Source organism: Lithobates pipiens, unplaced genomic scaffold (assembly GCF_037356315.1).
Source record: "Lithobates pipiens isolate NorthernLeopardFrog02 unplaced genomic scaffold, aLitPip1_a1.2 Scaffold_18, whole genome shotgun sequence".
In the NCBI taxonomy this organism is placed as follows: Eukaryota; Metazoa; Chordata; class Amphibia; order Anura; family Ranidae; genus Lithobates; species Lithobates pipiens.
In genome coordinates, this window is record NW_027507758.1 from 22,098,893 (window position 1) to 22,104,892 (window position 6,000).

Below are 6,000 nucleotides of genomic sequence, written 5' to 3' on the forward strand. Positions count from 1 at the left end.
AGCCAGATGTGGCTCTTTTGATGGCTGCATCTGGCTCTCACCTCTCAATTCGCGGATTGCGTGGTGTGCCGATCCGTGGATTGAGCCCATAGAAAAGGCCGCAGCTTCAGCCTAGCTCCGGAGCTGCGGCCATCTTGGTACACCCTGCGGCGGCCTAGCTGAGTGGCGCGCTGACCTCATCGTCACCCGCCTCAACTGCTCGTGGATCTGCCTGCCTGTGTAGTGGTAAGCAAGCAGACAATCGTAGGGGAGATGTGGATATTACAGTGGGGGAGATGACGTGGATATTACAGTTATAATTGAAATTAGTCGATTAATCGAAACATATTGTATGGCTCTCGCGGAATTATATTTTAAAATATGTGGCGTTCATGGCTCTCAGCCAAAAAGGTTCCCTACCCCTGCTCTAAGGTGTTAGAAAAAAAAACAATATATAATATTTGGGGGTTCTAAGTAATTTACATGTTTAAAACTGTTTTTTTTTTTGCTAGAAAACACTGAATCTGAAAAAGAGGCTCGGTCCTTAAGTGGTTAATAACCATATTCTTTCTATTCTATCCCAGAGCAGGAGGTCGCGGGCCACTTAAGAGGGCTCCGCGTTGCTACTGGTTGGACACCACTGTTCTAGTGTATGCTGGACAGTGGTAGGTACTGGTATGTAGTGATTTGTTCTGGTATGTAATGTTGTGTGAGGATATGTCCTGAACTGTACCTCTATAAGTACTTGTGTATACTGATATGAAATTATATATATGCTGCTGCTATGTACTGTTGTATACTGATTTATGCTGATATCTAATTGTGTATACTGATATGTACTGGTAAATACCACTGTATACCTGTATGTACCCATGTTCTGTACTGATAAATACTGCAGTGTGCTGGAGTATACTGGTATATTCAGGTACGTATATATTGGTGTATTCCTGTATGCACTGGTGCTTACTGGTAAGTAAAGCCCCATACACACGGTCGGACTTGTACAAACTTTTCCGTGGACTTTTGTACAAAGTGTGTTGTCCACAAGTTTGTATTGCATACACACGGTCGGACTTTTTGACAACAAACACGAACGTAATGACGTCACAACGTACTGACGCCGCTTCAAAAGAGGACGTTCAATGACTCCAGCGCCACCTTTGGTCAACTTCTGTATTGTAGTCTGATCGTTTGCAATGGTTCTGAGCATGCGTGTTTGTACCTTGTACAAAAGTCCGATGCTTTTGCATACACACGGTCGGACTTTGCTCCATCGGACTTCTGTTGTCAAAAAGTTTGTCCGTTCGCAGAGCCAACAAAAGTCCGATGAAAACAGAAAAAGTTTGTCCGATGGAGCGTACACACAGTCGGATGTTGCTCCAAAACAGCTAATTTGCATGTTTGTTGTCAAAAAGTCCGACCGTGTGTACGGGCCTTAATAATGTGTGCTGCTATGTACTGGTCCGTACCAGTGATTACTGCTATGTACTGGTGTGTACTGGTATGTTCAGGAAAGTACCGGAGAGAGAGAGACCACTATAAGGGAGACTAATATATAGTTAATCAGGTTAGAAAAGACCATCAAGTTCAACCAAAAAAAATATATAATCCCATATACACAAACCTACACCCACAGTTAATCCAGAGGAAGGCGAAAAACCCCAGCAGAGCATAATCCAATTTGCTACACCAGGGGAAAAAATTCCCTTCTGATCCCCCGAGAGGCAATCGGATTTTCCCCGGATCAACTTTACCTATAAATATCAGTACCCAGTTATATTATGTACATTTAGGAAAGAATCCAGGCCTTTTTTAAAGCAATCTACTGAGCTGGCCAGAACCACCTCTGGAGGGAGTCTATTCCACATTTTCACAGCTCTTACTGTGAAGAAACCTTTCCGTATTAATGAGGGTAGGAGACAAGTGAGGGAGGCCACCAAGCTGGAGATTAATGAAAGAGAACACCAAGGAGGAGACTAATGAAGGTGGCCTTTGAAGGTGGCCTTTGAGAAAGAAACTAATGGGGAGTCTGCCAAGAGAGAGACAGGAGATAAAGATGACCAAGCTGGAGACAAGTGAGGGAGGCCACCAAGAGGAATACTCTTAGCCCTTGTACACACGGTCGGACATTCCGACAACCAAATCCGTCGGATTTTGTCTGACACTGTTGCATACACACGGTCGGACAAATTTGTTGGAAAATACGATCGTTCAGAACGTGATGATTGATCGAATGTTTCATTACGACGGGACTACGTTCAGCTTTGGTGTAGGAATTTGATCTGAGCATGCGTGGCACTTTGTCCGATCGGAATTCTCTACACATGATCGGACAAAGTCCGATTGGATCATGTTGTTGGAAAACTTGGTCCGTCGGATACTCCGACGGAAACAGTCCGATGGAGACCACACACAGTCGGCCGATCGTGTGTACAAGGGCTAAGGCTGGGTTCACACCTAAGACGGCCGCGGATCCCACACGAGCGCCATGCATCCCTGTTCTCTATTTCAGGGATGAATCAGGGCCAAATCTTTGCCTGTATTCGGCCCTAAAACTGAGCCAAAAGCCACCCCGGAGATACAGTATCTCACAAAAGTAAGTACACCCCTCACATTTTTGTAAATATTTTATTATATCTTTTCATGTGACAATACTGAAGAAATGACACTTTGCTACAATGTAAAGTGTGTAAATTTTCTGTCCCCTCAAAATAACTCAACACACAGACATTAATGTCTAAACCGCTGGCAACAAAAGTGAGTACACCCCTAAGTGAAAATGTCCAAAATGGGCCCAAAGTGTCAATATTTTGTGTGGCCACCATTATTTTCCAGCACTGCCTTAACCCTCTTGGCATGACATTCACTAGAGCTTCACAAGTTGCCACTGGAGTCCTCTCCCACTCTTCCACAACAATGTCACGGAGCTGATGGATGTTAGAGACCTTGCGCTCCTCCACTTTCCATTTGAGGATGTCCCACAGATGCTCAATAGGGTTTAGGTCTGGAGACATGCTTGGCCAGTCCATCACCTTTACCCTCAGCTTCTTTAGCAAGGCAGTGGTCGTCTTGGAGGTGTGTTTGGGGTTGTTATCATGTTGGAATACTGCCCTGCAGCCCAGTCTCTGAAGGGAGGTGATCACGCTCTGCTTCAGTATGGCACAGTACATGTTGGCTTTCATGGTTCCCTCAATGATCTGTAGCTCTCACCAGTGCCGGTAGCACTCATGCAGCTCCAGACCATGACACTCCCACCACCATGCTTGACTGTAGACAAGACACACATGTCTTTGTACTTCTCACCTGGTTGCTGCCACACACGCTTCACACCATCTGAACCAAATAAGTTTATCTTGGTCTCATCAGACCACAGGACATGGTTCCAGTAATACATGTCCTTAGGCTGCTTGCCTTCAGAAAACTGTTTGCGGGCTTTCTTATGTATCATCTTTAGAAGAGGCTTCCTTCAGGGATGACAGACACGCAGACCAATTTGATGCATCATGCGGCATATGGTCTGAGCACTGACAGGCTGACCCCCCCCACCCCTTCAACTTCTGCAGCAATGCTGGCAGCACTCATACGCAGGGCCGCTGATAAGCCAGTACAATTGGCCCTGTTGTACCGGGCCCAGCCAGCAGGGGGGGCCCGGGCAATCTGAGCAGAGAATGAAAGAAAAAAATATATATATATTTCTCCAGCCAGCACGAGATGAGTCTGACCACCGGAGAGGTGAGGAGCGGCAGGCGCCACTCAGAGGCTGGAGAGGAGGAGGAGAACACTTTCCAGACAGTGAGTAAACTCAAGGCAGGGGTTGACTTCAGTTTAACAGCACCGACGGCAGGTAGCCTGCATGTGTGACTTGCTCACATTCCACTCACATCTCTGCTCATGTCCCTTGTGTCAGTGAGGAGAACAGCACCATGGAAGCCTCTCCTACACTGCTATCTACAGATTTTTGCCTCCCAGCAGGATGTCAAACCAATTGGTCTGCTGCTCTGTCATTCAGAGCTGCACCGCCTCCTCCTGACCTCCAGTCTGTGCAGGAAATACAATGTGCAGCCTGGAGATTTAAAATGGAAGTAAACCCTTCCAAACAACTTTGACCTACAGGTAAGCCTAGATTAAGGCTTACCTGTAGGTCCAAGTAATATCTCCTAAACCTATATGGTTTAGGAGATATTTGCCCGAAAATGGGCACCGCTGTCTACGGCGCATGCGCCGTAGACAGCGGCGCGCAGGCGCACTAAATGCGGCAAGTCCAAGAATGGATTTGCCTAATTTGTCGACTCCCGTGCGCATGCGCGGGAGTGACGTCATCGCGGCTCCGCCGAATGGCAGCGTCGGAGCTCCGAGACGCGACTCCCGTGCGCATGCGCGGGAGTGACGTCATCGCGGCTTCTCCGCTGTCATTCGTCGGAGCTGCGAGAGACGCCACAACCAAGATGGATGCGGCGGACTACAGGTGACAGCGGCGACTTCGCTGGCTCCTGTGTCAGGTAAGTGACACATAATGAGCTACTATGCGATGCATAGTAGTCCATTATGCTTTACCTTTGCAGGGAAAAAAAGAGGAAGTAAACCCATCAGGGTTTACTTCCTCTTTAAATGTCTGCTGAAGCAAGAGTGGTAAGAGCCAGTGGCCTCACTTGTTATAGCTGTACACTCAACCCTGTTTACCATCAATGGTGTACTGTGATGGAACATGTGGGCAGAGGGGTGCACTGAGGGAACACATGTGTAGCGATGACACATGACATGAGGGGAAAGCAATGGAACATGTGTACAGTGACAGAACATGTGTGCAGAGGTGTACAATGATAGAACATGTGTGAAGAGGTGTACAGTGATAGAACATGTGTGAAGAGGTGTACAGTGATAGAACATGTGTGAAGAGGTGTACAATGATAGAACATGTGTGAAGAGGTGTACAGTGATAGAACATGTGTGAAGAGGTGTACAGTGATAGAACATGTATGATAAGGTATACAGTGATAGAACATGTATGAAGAGGTGTACAGTGATAGAACATGTATGAAGAGGTGTACAGTGATAGAACATGTATGAAGAGGTGTACAGTGATAGAACATATGTGAAGAGGTGTACAGTGATAGAACATATGTGAAGAGGTGTACAGTGACAGAAGATGTGTGCAGAGGTGTACAGTGATAGAACATGTATGATAAGGTATACAGTGATAGAACATGTATGAAGAGGTGTACAGTGACAGAACATGTGTGAAGAGGTGTACAGTGATAGAACATGTGTGCAGAGGTGTACAGTGACAGCACATGTGTGAATAGGTGTACAGTGATAGAACATGTATGAAGAGGTGTACTGTACTTCATATAATGGGGGGCCCCCTGTGTGTCCTGCGAACAGTGTGCTCATAATGGGCGACCCCCTGTCATGTTATGTGGATGGGGGAGATTTAACTCCTTATATTGAGACCCCTGTGTGTCCTAACTCACTGGGAAGCAGCCAGGGCTGGGGCTGAAGGAGGGACCAGGGGCAGGACCAGGGGTGGGGCTGAAGGAGGGACCAGGGGTGGGGCTAAAGGGGGCCCCGTCAGGTGGGCTGTAGGGGGCCCAATGATTTCTATCAGCGGCCCTGCTCATACGTCTATTTTCCAAAGACAACCTCTGGATATGACGCTGAGCACGTGCACTCAACTTCTTTGGTCAACCATGGCGAGGCCTGTTCTGAGTGGAACCTGTCCTGTTCAACCACTGTATGGTCTTGGTCACCGTGCTGCAGCTCAGTTTCAGGGTCTTGGTAATCTTCTTATAGCTTATGCCATCTTTATGTAGAGCAAACATTATTTTTTTTTTTTTTATATCCTCAGAGAGTTCTTTGCCATGAGGTGCCAAGTTGACCTTCCAGTGACCAGTATGAAAGAGTGAGAGTGATAACACCAAATTTAACACACCTGCTCCCCATTCACACCTGAGACCTTGTAACACTAAAGAGTCACATGATACCGAGGAGGGAAAACGGCTAATTGGGCAGAATTTGGAAAAT